This window comes from Cyanistes caeruleus, chromosome 3, assembly GCF_971803275.1.
Source record: "Cyanistes caeruleus chromosome 3, bCyaCae1.hap1.1, whole genome shotgun sequence".
In the NCBI taxonomy this organism is placed as follows: Eukaryota; Metazoa; Chordata; class Aves; order Passeriformes; family Paridae; genus Cyanistes; species Cyanistes caeruleus.
Genome location: NC_141703.1, coordinates 75,378,751 through 75,396,042, shown reverse-complemented (window position 1 = coordinate 75,396,042; position 17,292 = coordinate 75,378,751). Strand labels below are relative to the sequence as shown.

Here is a 17,292-nt window from a genome sequence, read left to right as displayed (position 1 = left end):
AAAGCAGAAATGTACTTTCAACCCAACACCAGCACAGCATGAAGAAAGTCAGTACCATCTTCCTGCAGAACACCTTGTGGCTCTATTTTCTGAGATCCTGTCATCTGGGCTTGGTTTTTCTAGGAGAAGTAAATACTAAAATTCTTTCATCTATATTTTCAAGTGGCTTTTGTTGGCTAGTAGGATTTGTACAAACAGACAGATCCAGCAAAACGTATCTCGAGCTTCCTACTGGTCATACCAAAGATTGCTAAATGAAACTATATGCAAGACAAAATCTCTTGCTTTAAAGTTTCAATGAAGGAGATTATTATGAGATACTATATCCAATTTATGAAAGTATTATTATATTCTAAAACAGTCAGATAAAATAGATCAAATGCCATTTGGGGAGTCAGATGTCCCTACTAATTCAGCATGCTGATAGCTCAACCTGTTACGAGTTTTTTAAACATTGTGAGTATGTACCACATGAAGGGGAGCATTATAAAAGCTACTTTTCAATATTCTTATATCACAATATGTCTTAAGTTTTTTAGTGTATATATACTAAACTGTATGTATCTATTATTCTATGTTGCTAAAAATATCACTGCACACTTATATGGGGTCTTCAGCAAAATGGGAAGCCATGGAAAAGCTTGAGTTTTGTGGCTTCCTGCATGGAGATAGGAATCTAGAAAACATAGGAAACTACTTTTCTTTTGAATGTAGAAGTGAGATGATTCTGAAAAGTGCCACTATTCTCTGTAAAATACTTTAATTTGGATTTTGTGCTATTGATAAAAATCCAAATTCAAAACAAATATGTTGCAATTAAATCCTTATCAGAATTTTTTTTTTTATTCTATTTTTTGTTCATTTTGAAAGGAGAGAAGGTGAAATAAAGTATTCAATATACTGAGATGTATAATTATTTGTACAATATTATAATAGTCCAAGTTAGGGACAGAGTTCAAAGTTTCCGCTCATTTAAATGGAAATTATATGTCCACATTTCTTTGAAAGATTTTAAAATCTCAGGTATGATTTATTAACCAAGCACAAAAGCACTTGAACAGCACCCAAAAAGAGCCTTAAATGCACAGGGCACATGGTGGCAAACTGAGGTGAACCCAATCATCCAATGTCAAAGCTTAGTTCAGTCCCTGAATACCAAACTGTAAATCCTTTACAGAAATTTTGCAGAAAACACTTTAGAAGACATTATAACTCTCAAAGTCATACAAATTTTCTCAGTCAAAATTCTTGTTCAGTGATATATATCTGTCAGCCATGTTACCCTTCTCCTGAGAGCTAACAACAAACACACAGCTTTGTGGCAGCCCTGAACAGTCCTATCAATTTAGCTTGGCCCTGCATACAACATCTGGTCTGTAATTAATACAGCATTTTAAAATCCTTCTGGTACCATAAAATGCAAGATATATTAAACCAAATGAGTCTAAAAGTTACTGGGTTTTCTTTTTTTTTGTTTCTTCTGGAGAAGAAAAAGTCTAAAGGGTTAGAAAAGACAGAGTTATTAATATATTTTTAAAAGCCAGAGTATTAGATTTGACATCTCTGCCAATTCCTCAGTTCTCTTTTGTCCTTAATGAGACAGTGCTCGCACATTAGCTTGTGGGGTATCAGATGGCCCTTTTGTGCTTTTTCATTTCCTATAAAGTACACGACTCCTGTGGCCGCTCCTGTTTCCCTTGGCAGCTGAGAAGCAGAGATTTACCACACTGTAAATCTGGAGCTGTAGCAGAGCCCAGGTCCCACCAGGTCCATGGCCACTGTGTTTGCTGTGTGCTGAGGAGGGCCTCCAAGCTGCCCCCTTCCCTGGGCCACCACGTGTCACCGTGTCACACCTCAGTGAGGTCTGCGCTCCTACCCTTCACTGCCTGACCACCACGGGGGAGACGGCACATGAGCAATAGCTATGCCCTGATAGACTACTTCTGCTGTGTATGGATTTATTTACAGAGGGGAAAGAAAATGTAACAAATAATTCTATGGCACCATTGTAGACTGAGGAATTAGAAGCTAGGTGTATCTCCTGTAAATGTGAAGAAATGATGTATGAGAATATTGCCAAGTACTTCCATTATAACGACAGGAGAGAAACAGGCAATTTTAAGGTATGATCCATCTGTTCCTATATATTTCAAATAGGTCAGATGAATCGGTGCCTAAAAATGTTTATTTGTTTCTAATGGCTTGAGAGAGAGGTTACAGATGTGCTCAGCCATAAGCACTGTGCAGAAGTTAGGTGACACGCATGCCATTGAAGGCAGACTGGGAAGACACCTCCTGACTTCTTCTCTTCCCTTTCTCTCTCATCATAGTGTGCTGTTTTCTTAAAAACTAGATCTCAAGCCAAGATGACCAAAGCTGTCTATAAAAGGACACATAACACGCAGACATGATGATCACCAATGCATTTGCACCTGTGGCATATCTTGGACCAAACTGAACATCTTCCTGTAGACAAAACTTTCTTCACTTGCAGCCAATTCTCCTTCATCCAAGTAACTTAAGTGTTGGAATTCCAAAAGTGAGAAATTATGTTGCCAAACTAAAAACGAGAAATTTTCATATATCTGCATCCTAATTCTTGATGTGTCCAGTGCAACTGTCACACTGGGTGATTAGAAGCTAATCTGGCTCTGCATGGATCAGTTTGGCTGTATTTGTCAGTAAATTAAATGGATCAGAGCCAAATCTCTGGCCCCAAAAGCAAGCAATGCACTACAGCTTGCAACCACACAGCTAAACTCTCCTTTCACCTAGAGCAGGTGGCTTTATTAATGTTGTACTGGGGAAGAGTCCCAGGACTGTGCCACCAGTTAAAGTGTACAAACCATCAGTAGATCAGTACCTAAACACATTCCCTCTAATCCCACATGTTTCCAGTGTAACTAAAGAGGCAGTTTAAGAGTTTAATAAAATACATAGGCTCTGACATTCTGCCCAATGAATGTGGATTATGGTTTCCATCAGTCAGCCAGATCATGTCTGTGTGCCCCAGACATGGCTTAACATCCACAAAGATAATCTAGCCTTCAGTAAGAGGCAATTGGCTGTATTTTCAATATATCACTTTGTGAGCACATCAAGGGAAATCAATATATTGTGGTATACATTCAATATTTACTGTTAGTGGAGTGTTAATATTACACCTTCTTAGTCTCTAGACTCAAGCTTTCACGGCAGAGTTTTCAATATTACCTTAATAATTTTTCCAATCCAACCTAACCAACTCCACTACAAAAGTTTCAGTTACTCTAGATGGAAGATTTAACACAAAGGAAAAATGTTATTTCAAATTTAGTAAATACAAAGGACATCTATACTATCTTGTTGGTATCTGCTGGATTTTTGTGCCTGTTATCTCCTGATTTTTCATGCTACTTGAGTGTTAGTTTAACCCCAAGCTTAATTCTGGAGAAAGATGAGTTGTTTATGGGCTGGGAAGACCTAGGCAGAGAGTAGGAGATAGTGTGTGCCAGTGTTCCACCCCCACACTGCACGAAGATAACAGTGTGAGTGTGACTCATGCCGGGTTTGGCTTCTCCCAGACTAACCAGTATTTCAGATGGCCTCACATCCTAAGCCACCCTTGGTGTTACACAACAAAAAGACATATCTGGCAGCCTGCAAAGCAGCTTCCCACCAGCAGCCCAGGGCAACATCTTAAAAGGACCACAGTCAAATCAATGTCTCCATTGTTGGGAAGATTTCTTAGCAGCATTTTAATATTATACTGAGTGTCATAGCACAATCTGGTTTTATACAAACAGGAGTAGTGCTAGATTTACTTCATAGATCTATCTGTATGTCCATGCATATGCATATGGATTTTGTCTCCCAGCTCTGTGTGTACATACATGCAGGAGGAGTAACCAGCCCTTGGGTGCAGGCAGGCACAGCTGCCTAAGCTATACCAACATACATGTGATTCTTGTAAACCCAGCTTTCAACAGAATTCTTTGTGATTCCTGATTGCTGTGACCATGATCTTGAGAAGCAAGTCTCTGATTTACTTCTCCAGACATGATTACATGAATATCTCTGAAAATCTCCAGGAGGAGCCTTCTCTCTAGGCTGTGACATGTATCCCTGCAGACTCACACCTATAGAGGCTTCCCAGGGAAGTGGTCACAGCACCAGGCCTGACAGTTCAAGAAGCATTTGGACAATGCTCTCAGGCACATGGTGTGATTCCTGGGAATGGTCCTGTGCAGGAAAAGGAGTTGGTCTGATGGATGCATTATCACTGGTGCTCCAGTCACTTGTTTAGAAGTTTTCACAGCAACTGGATATTTTTTTCTTTATGGAATATCTACACTGCCAAACCAAAGCTCAGGTAATGAGCTCAGGTGTTCACACTTACTGTCACACTGCTTAATTCTTACTGTTCTCCTTGACTCTGTTTAGGAGCCCTTCAGCTGCCACTGAGAGAAGCCAGTTTAGAGGGAGCTGACCTTGTGGAGTGTGGACACAACCCAGCCAGTGCTATTCAGCTTCAAGGCTTGAATCAACTCAGCAGTATAAACACAGCCAAACAGTCTGTATGTTCAATGAGATGAAAAGGAACAAACAATTCTGATTCCATTTAATGCCAATTTACGGCTCTTAACATTGCCTTTCCCACAAATCAAGCAGTTGTATTGTCTAGCTGAGGGCTTTTGTCCAATGACAGGATGAGAGTCTGAGAAATCTGTCTATTCTGATAATGTTGCAGAGAGTGTTCACATTTACTATCAAGGCTTAACTAGGACATAGTCAACATGTTGATTTTGCTAAAATAAATGTCTGGAATAAAGGAAGGCACTAAAAATAAACATGATCCTAGGAAGGGCATTCACTTTATTTTTGCCCAGAGAGGAAGAGGTATAACTTGCCAGCCATTTAAATTGGTTTCTAAGCAAATAATGAACACGAATAAGCTAATTCTGACTATGTTTCCAATTACTTTAGGGAACTTGATTCCAATGAGTTTGAAGTTTTTCTGTTAACATCTGAATACTTCTACGCATGGCCACCTTACATATATATATGATGACCTTCAGTGTTTCCAATGTAATCAAATTTCTTTTACAGATTCATAGAATAGTTTGGGTTGCAAATGACCTTTAAAGATCATTGTGCTAGTTTTGGCTGAGATAGTTATTTTTCATAGTGGCTTGAATGGGGCTGTGCTTTGGATTTATGCTGAAAAGTCTGTTGATAATGTAGATATGTTTTCATTATAGCTGAGAAGGGCTTATGGAGTCAAGGCCTTTTCTGCTCCTCACCCCATTCCACCAATGAGGATGCTCAGGGTATACAAGGAGTTGAGAGGGGACAGAGTCAGAACAGCTGACTCAAATTTCCCCAAGGGATATTCCAGACAAAATGGCATCATGCTCAGTATGTAAAGTAGGAAGAAGAAGAAGGAAGGGGTAGAATGTCAGAGCGATGTTATTTGTCTTCCCAGCTGTTACACACAATGGACCACTGCTTTTCTGGAGATGACTGAATACCTGCCTGTCCATGGCAAATGGTGAATTAATTCCTTGTTTTGCTTTGCTTGTATATATGACTTTTGCTTTTCATATTAAACTGCCTTTGTCTCATCCCATAAGTTTTCTCAATTGTATTCTTCTGATTCTCTCCCCATCCCACCAGGATGGGATAAGCATGTGGCTGTGTGGTTCTCTGGTTTTGTGACCATTTTCTGTACCCACTCCAACAGGTCCACATCTTTCCAGTGCTGAGGACCACTAAGCTGGATGCAGCACTGCAGGTGGAGTTTCACCAGAGCAGAGGGGCAGAATCACTTCCCTCATCCTACTGGCCACACTGCTTTGGATGCAGCCCAGGACATGATTAGCTTTTTTGGCTGCAAATGCACATTTCTGGGTCATTGCATGTGGCCTCATTGATCATTGGGCTCATATTGGCACACTCCTTGAGCTTGTTGGAGTCCCTCTGGACAGAGTCCCATCCCTTAGGCATGTCAACAATGTCACTCAGTTCAGTACCATCTGCAAACTTTCTGGGGGTGTACTTGATCCCACTGTCTATGTTACTGTCTCCCAGCAGGACAAGAGCCTGTGTGATCCTTTCTGTAGCTGGAGCAAGAAGGCTTCAACAATGGGCTTCCCTTGATGAGGCAGGCTATAGGAGAGACCAGGCATGAGGTTCCCTCTGTTGTCTCAGTATCTTGATTCTTACTCATAAGCTTTCAATCTGTTCATGGCTATTCTTCAGAGAGATCTCTTTCTGCTCTATCACACACCCCTCTTGCTGTAGAGAGCAACCTCTTTGATCCTCCTTCCTTCCCTATTTGTCCTGGCCTGCAGCCATCAACAGCCACACTCCAGTGATGGGACTTGACCCACCAAGTTTCAGAAATGTCAACAGTAATGGCACCTCAGAGCCAGATGATTTTTAAGCATTACAGCTCTCAGGATATTCGACATCAGAGAGTTAATTGTCTGGTGACAAATATAAAGATATATCAGTATGAAAAATTGCTTCCTGAGATCCCTTGTTTATTCCTTGAACACTCTGCTATTCTCTTAGTAACTCTCAATGTATTCTAGACATAACTTTAAAAAGTATGTTCTGTAAAATTTTGTATTAAGGTTGTAAACGTAAGTATCCAAAAAAAGTGATAATTTGCTTTTCAAAATATTCATGTGTGAAGTTCTCTTACAAGCCTTTTGGAAAAGACATTGTATTTCTTTGTGCTTATGAAATAAGGAAATGCTTACAGGCTCTCTATAAAATTAAGTAGAGATTTCTGAAATGTATGGAGATCTCTAAATAGTATCAGAGAAGTATCAGATTGTATACCATTCTGAGACCATTTAATAGATTAAGCTCTGAAGTAAATTATGGTTTTGTTAAGAGCATATTAACCTCTCCCTACTTGCTGTGTCTTGGATACAGTTTGAAAACACTTTACACCTCTCCTCCAGATTACAAACTCTTATTGTATGCACATGCCTGGCACAATTAGTCTATATTTTGGCAAGGACCTCTTGGTGTATTGTTATATAAATAATTTCTTTAAATGTTAACTCTAAATGTTCTCTAAATGTCCCTTATGCATTTTTTTTTCCTAAGAGGGTCTTAATACCCAAACATTTACCATTCTAGTCTAAATATTTCTCAGCTGAACTACAACATGAATAGGAATAGAATTGCAGCTTTAGAGAAAATGGCAATGATCCCATTGTTCCCTCTGTGAGCCAGATTGTGCACTGTAAATCATCCATCCCTCAGAAGAAAAACCTCATATTCTTCTGCCAGGACTTCTGATTATAAAGTTTGATTATAAAGTTTGTAAGTAGAAAACTTTAGAAAATCACTTCTTAGCTTGACCTCTAGCAAGGAGAATTTTAATTTAGACATTGAAATACAGAAAGTATCAAAATCAAAAGCAAAATGTTGCCATTTCCCTGTCAAACTCATTGTTAAGGAATAAAAGCCGATTATTCATTCTTCATCATGTCAGTTGAACAGAAAGGACAAATCAGAGTCTTTTGCAGGGGATGGAATGGATTGGTTTCCATCAGTTTAATGGTTTGTGGCTCAGTTTGGCTTCTTGCTATTCCAAGTAAAAGGTATATATTCTTGGAAACATTTTAAGGAAGCACTTACATATCATTTTATTAAAATGAAACTGCATAATAAAATGCAAGTAAGACTCTTCATTGGCTCATATCTTAGAGTGAGTCTGTCATTTCCTCATCAGGACAGTATTGTTTTAGTAACTGAGACATACACACTCATTTGGAGAGCTCTTCTCATTCATAGTGATTCTTTCAGAATGGAGTTAAAAATTGATGCTGTTGTCCCAAGTACACAGCATGTTTTGTAAAACTCAAGCACTGAAAGGAGATGCAAAGACCTTGTGGGGAAGAAAATATAAGGACAGATTCTAGAAGAATCTTCTATGGTTGCAAGAATACTATCCTGCTCTAGTTGCTGTGGATTGGCAGCAGCCTTTTTGTTCAATTTGCAGGTGCAAATTTATTCTCACCAGATAAACTCCAGAAGCAAACTAGTGTACATATCTTTTTATCTTCTGGCATCTGTAGACAAAGTTATGAGCTCTCTGATTTGGTTTTCTATCAGAGGACATGCACAAGATTTAGGACACACACTTTGTGCCCATAAACAAGAGCTCCACCTCTCCTTTCAGTCTTGAACCTGCCTGCATCTGGGAAGAGGAATTGGCTCCTTCAATGTGGATTCTGAAGCCTAATGCTGTCAGAAGATTACTAATTAACACTGTAAAGAAACTACACAGAAACTTAGAATGGAAAGTAGGGAAGAAAAACACCAGCTGATCCAGGAGGAGGAGTTTGCAAAGGTAACGTAGCAATCACATTCACTGGTATGTTATTTTACTCTGTTGTAAGCTCTGGAGATGCAGGCTTGCATTAGATAATCTCAATTTATATGAATCAAAACCAAAACTCTGAATTCTGAATACAAACCGTCCTAGTTTCCTGTCACAAAAAAAAACACTGCTTGGTAGAAAAATAAAGACCTGGGTCTTCCCTGTTCTGTGAATTCAAGATAGCTCTATTGTGCAGATAGAAATCCAGATCTGAATTTCTAAACTTTATGTTGTTGCTCTCGGAGCCTAAAATTTCTACCTCTAATAGAGAACTTCAGCCTGGCCCTGAGGGAGAAGCCTGGACACTTGGTGATCTCCATCATAAGCTGTGGAACCCAAGTTTTAGATTTTCAGCTCTGCCCTGGAAGATTATATTAGATTTTCCTGTCTTCTGGAAACCCTGTAGTCTTTTGCAACACTGAAGGAAAGTCCCAGAGTGAAATCCAACAGATTTGAATTAACTACAGAATTCCTGGAACTTAACAAAAAAGTTTACCTATTTACTGCTTCATCTGTAGAAAATGCAGAAATGTCAAAGTTTTGTTCAAACTAAGTGACATTTTTGGTTTGACAACACCCGTTTTCCTAAATTGACCCTATGAGTGACTTCAGGCTATGCTGCCTTGGTACTCTCAAAATAGATATCCTTGAAAGGCTACCTTCACTCTTCAATTAGTTCTGATTGCTACAGCCTGTCTCTTAGGTTAAGTAGAATAACAAGAACCTTTTGCTTCAGACATTTACACAGATTATGTTCCCCTGTACTTATTATGTTTAGGTCCCTAGACATGTTTGTCTGTCCTAGAGTTGAATTTGTAGAGGTGAATTAAGACAGTCATAGCACCTGATGATTAGCAAGGAAACCATTATGGCCAGGTCCCTAGAACAGTGTTTATCTCATATTGATCAAAATTGAGTCAAATTGCATGAATTTCCATGGCAGGAGGTACTGGTATCACCCTGAGAAAAAAAAGTCTTGGTTGATAGTCTATTGGCTGCTGTGGAAATCATAATTGTGGAGGGAAACAGCAAGATAATTGGCTGCAAAATTTAATAGGGAGAAAAATTTCCCCCAGAAAAACTTTTCTTGGTATTTTCCTCATTTTTATTGTTAAGTCTACAACAATCTTAGACTTGATTTCACAGAATATCTGTCTTAGACCTACCGGGATTCAAAGTGTAGACTTTATTCTTCGATGTGATTTCCCAAGCTGAATTCAGTAAGCATTCCCTGAGGTGTCCCAGTAGAGAGAATCTTGCATAAAACAAGAGAGACAGTGGCTATGTCACCCTTCTCCTTTCATCTGTGTGGATTTTACCCATAGGGGAAATGTGCACTCATACATTGCCTTTTATAATCTCCAGATCAGAGGGCAATATGGGACAGGTCTCCATCAGTCTCACTGCTGAAAGTTCTGCTTGGGTAGAAGTGCCATACTTGTTGAGCTGAAGAGCATAAAAATGACCATAGAATTAGCAGCCAGAGTTTTTAACTGAAATCAGGGGCACTTCAATTCAAGGGCATGCCTCAGTTCTCATCATTCAAATGGAAGTTGTCCTTTTGTCAGATATTATTTCCCATTGGATAGTCTGGGCATCCTTCTGCTTAGAGTGGGACTTTCCAAAGTGGCAGCTCAGAAATATAACTAAGAATCTGGATATTGGTCACCTCAGCCCAACAACATTATCTTCTCTGCCCTTTGTTGTCTGGTGTTAAATCACTCATTTAGATTGCAGTAGAAGCTTGTGGTCACATTGGGAACTGACTTCAGTTCTAAAAAGCTCAGAAGAAGCAAATTTACAGTGGAAGCCATCTTTTCCTCCCCTGTCTTGGAAGAATAGGATAGACTTAATTTCCCTATATTATTGAAAAAATAGCAAGAAAAAGTCTGCATAGGAATTTAGACCAGTTTAATGAACTGGTTTAAAATGAACATTTTAAATAAAATAAGAATAAATATTTTTTTAAAAGTTGTTCACAAAAAAATAAGGCATTTTATAAAGGTCAAAGAACAAATACTTCAGTTCAGCAAAAACCTCATAAATTTAGTAAACAAATCTAAAACTAGAGCCCTTTCTCCACCCTTCCAGACTGGATCAGGGTTTAGGTTGCCAGTCTCTCAGACAGCCTAGGTTAAGATCCATGATTATGCAATGAAGGATGCTTGTCAGACAGAATGGAAGATGACATTTGGGTACCTTATTTTATAATGCTTCATAAGCTTTGTTTAAACAGTATAAACAGCAGACAAAGAAAAAATTGATTTTGCAATAAAAGCTATTTTTACAAAAGCAAAAGTCACATGACCTCTTACCCAGCTTTTAAGAGAGCAACAGAACTTGCTTTGCCTGTCTGCCCTGAAAAAAGACTGAATTTAATGTCAAAAACAGAGGTCTTGATAGGCAACAGTACTAAATTCTAAATCTTACATATTAATAGCTTCTGTCCTTGCCTTAACCTCAGTCTCTGGATGACAAAAAACCCCACACAGTAAGGCTTAACCCTTCATAGCTTCTGACCTTTACAGCAGCTGTGGACACCCTGATTTTTCACTAGGCAAAATTTTCAAAGTGAAATGTATTGATGGGTAGCTCACATACTCGACACATGTCCATATACATGTAGGAGGGAAATCAAGGTCTCTGTGGGTACTAAATATCCTAACTTCAAGCTATTTATGTCAAACTACATTTAGATTTAACATGATGCATCCCTTTCAAAGCAAAACAAATATTTCAGGCAAACCTTTGCTTGTTCATTGCTAATTTTAACACATGCACCTCCAAAGTCACCTCAACAATATTATTGGCAAATATATCCTGCTGGATAACCATGCACAGTTTCCTTCTGAAATGGAGCTTTCCTTTTCCCTCCCTGAAACCTTTAATAAATTCCTCAAATGCAGTATTACATGCTGTAAAACCCTCAGTTACTGACTGAATTTTGTATTTGATACCCCAAAAATAGAAAACCCTGCAAAGCCTCCTTCAGTAAGAAGAGCCAAGAGATATCAAGGTGAATAATTAACAGAATAAGCACTCAAGGAGTATACATTAGTGAACTGCTTAGAACCCATCTGTACTTCAGCAGTCTGATATAAAATATGCAAAAAGAAGACGTTTAAAGATAGGACTAATATCGTGTCCCCTTTTTCAGAGAAGAAAAATGATGGAAAGATAGATATTTCTGCCCTCTCTTTGTCAGGAAAATCAACAACTCCCTGGCTTTGGTACACAAAGTGAAGGTCATATTAGTGAAACCTGAAAGCCATGGCACAGAGAGCAGCAGAGGGTCAGTGTGAGTAAAAGGGACAAAGTAACCCAAGTTTGGGAACAATGTGACTTATTTGGGAGCAAAGGGAGAGAGGAAGAAAGATGAGATCCTGTAGATAGCTGTAATTTGCTCATGGGGAAAAGGGGCTAAACTGGGATGTACAAAATACTGGTGGGAAGGTAATAGTCTTAGATGCTTTATTGAGATTATAGGTGCACAGAGCTAAGAGGGATAGTAAGTAATTTTACAACAGAAAAGACAGTTGTGCTTTCAATTTTGGTGTTCAATTATGGAGCTTAAGATGTTTGGAGCTCACCTTACGGAGATTTATTCATCTCATCAAATGAATAAATGTTCACTCTAAGGACAGTACTGGCTTGCAACTCAGTTCAAGTGCCTCCACATGGCCATCTAGTTCCATCTGAGACAGAGTATGGCATTTCTGGAGCTGTCAGATACACCACTACTTAAGAGTAGACTCAGCCTCTAGCTGCCATTCCAGAAAATAAGAAAAGAGGTATCTGGGGCTGAATCTGAAAATTACCTTGGGCATCTGAAACACCTCTCTCTGCAATTACATTAAGATCTTGATCTCCCTTGATGATAATGGAAGTGTATCTGATCTGTAAAGACCTACAAGTAGACGCCTAAAATTATGTCTCTGAACCTGAAACATACCTCCAGGTCTCAGCTCTCACCTCTAAGTCTAGTGCCATTTAAAATTTCCACCTGGCCTCCAGCCACCAGTCTGGAGAAGCACAGTCCTCCTCTAGGTGTTGTGTCATATCTGACAGCCCCATGAAGATGTCCCAGCCTCCCTGACCGGCAGACAAACCGCTCAAGCAACTGAATCAAGTTTCCAGCACCCAGACCTCCAGTTACTCCTACAAACAACAATCACTGTCCAGAGAAAAGCATTATATCCAAAAAACATTATATCCAATAGCCTGGTTCTGCAGTGCTTAGGTTCATACAGGGAGATAAACTATTATACTTTAAAGGAATATGTAACAGAACACCTTGAAGAACAGCTACACAAATAATAAGGAAAAAAACAGCCAGAATAAGTAAAAAACATTTAAAAATAGGATTTCTTAAGAATTTGCAGGCCTAAATCCAAGATTACTTCAGTATCTCCTGCTAGGCAGACAGTTACTGGATAAAAGTAATAAAGGGTATTTTGGAACTCAAACAGGCCCCAGTTGTCCCCTCCTTCATAAATTCCTAACCAAGAAATTATAGATACAAATTCATGTTTATGTTCTCCAACTACTACTGTAAAATATTATCTTCTAAAACAGTTTCTGAAACACAACTACTGAGACACCTTGTAAGCTTTAGTATGTAAACTGTGCAGGAACACTGTGTACACAAGTATATGTTTGGCTTGCGGGCCTAGAAGAAATGGGGCATACTGCTGAACTCTCAAAAATTAGGTGAATTTGAAACTGGGCATCTCCGTTGTTGTTTGTGCGTATGATAAACTCATTTATTGCTTGAAAAGAGGACTAGCAGCTCAGAAACCCTTTTTTTCTTCTGCTTGCTTTAAAAGTAGCATCGGTTCATATCTGATTTAGAGAAAGTGTTTAAACACCAGCCTTTGAAGAAGGCAGTGAATCTCCAGGAGAATATATAAATTGTAATTAAGAGATGAGACCTCAGTGTCTGAATCCTCTTCCTTTCCCTCTTGGTGGAGGTGGAGGATTGGCCTAGATGATTTCACACACACTGTGTTGAGTTTCCTGGGCCTCACCTTAATTCTAACTGTGCGTCTCCAGCATCTCTTTCCTGAGGACCAAAGAAAATCTAGACATTGCAATTCTTGTTGCTTTGATGCCTAAACTCACATTATTGTATTACATTAATATACCTATTACTGTAGGTATTAAACCTCACATATTTTCTTTACTACTTATTTCTATATACTTAATATGCAAATTGTAAATTATCTATATTTTAGATATATATATATATTACTTTTTGAATTAAGCCTCATAATAGGCTGTAGTGCATGTATAAAGCAATTTACCACACACCCTTTGGAAGCAGAGGTTATTAATGAAGCAGTCACTCAGATATATGAAGCTGATTAAGACAGACAATATGGACAAATCTGCCACAAGCATAACAACCTTTTAACCACACACTTTGTGTCAGACAGCTGCAAGAGGGGGATGCTCTGTCAAATCAGCTGAGCTGGCAGCCAAGTGTGACAGTGAAGAAGGTAGGGCAGTGCCCTCCCTGACACAGCCCCATCCCACAGCACCCTAACCAGCAAAGCAGGTCTGGTGACAGTGACCATGTTCAACCACGAGTCCAGATCATCAGATCAGTCCAAAGGGATTGAATCTGAGGTCAGGCTCAGGACAGGTGAGTTTACGGCCAGGCACAAGCATGCTGCCCATGCAGCTCCAACAAGAAGCTGGGGCTGAAATGAAGCTCCCAAGCCAAGAGGATTAGGGTCCCATTGGGGTGCCTTTCACTTCTGACCCACCCAGCTGTCTGATCCAAGGTCACAGTAGAGTCAGCAGTAGAGCAGCAGCCCTACCATAGGAAAAAGTGGCTGCTGAGTCTCTGTAGGGTCCTGACACTGATCCAGAAATAAACTTGCTAGGACAGCAGCAGGTTAACTCTGATGTGACAACAGCCCTAGTAGTCGAGGCACTTGAGATGTAAAAGCTTTGAGCTTGGATTTCCTCAGGCTGAAAGATGGCAAAATCCTGATCTTCCTGGGTGAGGCCTCCACTTGGTTGTCTTTTAAAAGAAAAAAGGTCTCTGCAAGCAGAAGTGTTAATTCCTGCCCTCACCTGAGGATCTAGTGTCTAATCTGGAGCAGAGTAAGATTACTCCTGCCTTGCATTCTTGACTTACTGAAGAGTAACGCTTGGGGTGGTGGTGGTGGTGGAAAAAGGGGAAAATTCAGATATACCACTGACTCGTATTCACTGATTTAGATACATTTTTATTTGGCTTCTAATTGGTCTCTGTCTCTCACAGACTTGTACCTGGAATCTTTTATCAGTGCAAGTGCCTAGAATTGGACATTGAAACCCCGTAAAACTTCTGCAGGAACTGAACTTCACTGTAATGTACAGTGCCTTCTATGCTGGGTAGTTCTAGTCCTCATTATAGACAGGATGAGGGATCTAGACTTTAAATTATTCTCCATCAGACTTATCCTACAGTATTTTAACATTGGAAAGACTAATTTATTTCACAGATGAATATACAGACTGATAATTACCCCTTTCCCCCTCCATTTGGCTAATTCACATGGCTTAACTATCCTTCAGCGATACTGAAGACTTCTGCAGGAGGGAGGGAGGTGCTGCCATTCAGGTTCTTCACTACCACCCCAACTGGAACAGGCTGCTCCTCTGCCACCAGCTGACCTTTGCCTTAAAGACTGATGCACTTTGCAGAGGTACAAGAGGGCTGGTCCTCTGTAATTTGATTTTTGTTTGCCGTGGAAAGGCTGGTTTGTTTGCTTTGCACTTAAGGCCCACAGTTTATTCAGCACTAAAACTCTTCAAAATCACACATAAGTAAATAAGTGAAAAACAAACAATGCTGAAAATTTGTCTGCTTAAAAGGGAGTGACTACCGTTGCTTAACAATTTATACTTACCAGACTTCATTTTACAGCAGAAAAATACATTTTCCACCATCCAAATGTCTTCTGTGAGATGATAAAATCCTCAGCATTTTAAAAAACCAAGTTCAATGCCTGTGTTTAAAAGAATACTGTGCCTGACTTTCTTCTTCAGGCTATTGTTCATGACATCAGAGGATACCGAGGTCAGTGTTTAAACTGAAATTCCCAATTTAACTTTTATTATTGTATACTGCTTAATCTGGAACTACTGAATCATAAACTATGATAGGTAAATGGCACAACATTAAAGAAATTAATTCCATAGTTTAGAGTTTCCTGTCCTGATCCCTCTGGGCCAGTCCTGAAGTCCTTGCTCATTTCCTTACTCCTGATTCATCAAAGTATTTAAACACTAGATTTCTATGGGGTTTTGAGAATATGCTAGTGGATTCAACACTTTAATCAGATAAAATCCTCACTAAAGTCAGTAGGGAATTTTTTTCCTAAAGACCTAAAGTTTCAGTCTTTTGTTTGTTCAGTTTTTAAATCCTGCATTTGAGTCCACACAATGTGAAATCAAGAATTTATGTGTTTGGTAGTTGTTGCTATGCATCACTCCCTGCCCAAACCAGTTCTCTCACTTTGCCTATTTAATCACTGGCTAGTAATATTAGTGGCAAGAGGAATTTAACAGATGAGGTAGTGCTGGAGTAGGTGGAGACTTCTTGAGAAGAAGGTTATAATAATTTGTATCACATGTATCACTTTAAATTATATTTAAACACTGAGAAGGCACACTTTTTCTTTATCCCGTCTTGAGCTACCATTAAAAATATTTAACCATTTAAACATCTTGAAATGTGCCATAGCTTTATTCTCCCTCATTGTTTAGGTGTGAGAAAAATTTATTGGGGGGGGAAAAAAAATATGGAAGTGTGTTACATAATGCTTAGAGATAACATAATGGAGAAAATATAGGGGAATGGCTCCTTAAATCTCACAAACATAGATGCTATACAGCAACTTGGTCTGCTGAACAGCAGTCCACTTCACTAGAAAACTTAGTATGTAGTGAGCAATGTATTCTACTGAAACTATGTTAACACAGGGCTTCTTAACAAGCTTATGATATCAGTTTCTTCTGAATTCCTTGGATACAAGCCTGTTTGGTGAATGCCTCACCAGTTAAATCTTTGGGAGCCATTTAGAGGCCAATGACACCAGGTGATAAGTGCCAACAGTTTTGACTTTTCTAATCAAAGATGTGGACCAGCTTAGTTTTTTTGGGAGTTTTTTGAGAGTTTTTTGTGGTTTTGGGGTTTTTTTTATTTTTTTGTTTTTGTTTTGGTTTTTTTTTTTTTATTAGAAACAAACAGAAGCACTGCCAAACTTGTTAGAAATGGAAATACTGCTAAGCCTGAGCAATAGATTAATGGAAAAAATTCAGTTTTGGAAATTTGTGGCTAAGCAAGCACAGGCTTTGGAGGAGTTGGGCTGCTGAAGGACACAGCATGAGGTGTGCAGCAGCCCTAAATTCTCACTGCTTTGCCTGCAAAGGGCAGGAAATTCCCCAACCCGTGCAAGGTGTCCCTTGCTTTACTACTAGACTTGAAGAAATAATTACCTGAAGTAACAATGGTCTTTCCTTTAATTAGGACAGGGAAGAGTTTGAAAGCACGGCTTTGCTACTCCCAAATGGCTCTACATCCTGGGAAGCAAGAAGCTAGCAGCCCTGATTCGCTAGAAGTTCATAATTGATAACTCTGGCCTTTCCTAGTTAGTTTTGGTGTTGTATCACTGAGGCGGCCTTGGCAAAGGCAGCGGTGGCAGCCCCTGCCTCGGCCTGCTGGGCAAGCCTCAGTTTTTCTGGTGCACAGACAGGAGGAGAGGAAGTTGAATTAAGGTTGGTGTTGAATTAAGCTATTTTGTAGACAAACAAGAAAGGAAAGGGGGACAGCCGGGTCTGCCGGCCCTCACGGCTGGCGGAACGCTCCTGAGCGGGGCCGGGCTCCGCGCCGGGGCGGCGCCGTCTCCACGGCA

At 39.5% G+C, this 17,292-nt stretch overlaps 1 protein-coding gene and 1 long non-coding RNA gene across 3 annotated transcripts in view; one reads left to right on the top strand and one right to left on the bottom strand.

Moving 5' to 3' along the window:
• CEP126 (centrosomal protein 126) overlaps positions 1 to 5,603 on the top strand; it is a 53,180-nt gene extending 47,577 nt beyond the window's left edge. Inside the window, exon 12 of the transcript XR_015284811.1 lies at positions 4,423 to 5,603. The gene's annotated coding sequence lies outside the window, so the exon portion shown is untranslated. The remainder of the gene's footprint in view (positions 1 to 4,422) is intronic.
• Positions 1 to 17,292, bottom strand: part of LOC147654261 (uncharacterized) — a 34,085-nt gene extending 16,793 nt beyond the window's left edge. Inside the window, exons 1-2 of one of the 2 annotated variants that reach the window (XR_015284812.1) lie at positions 16,877 to 17,292; positions 15,286 to 15,384 (exon numbers count right to left, since the gene is read on the bottom strand). This is a non-coding gene — a long non-coding RNA (uncharacterized LOC147654261). The remainder of the gene's footprint in view (positions 1 to 15,285; positions 15,385 to 16,876) is intronic. The other variant, XR_015284813.1, reaches the window with a different exon arrangement.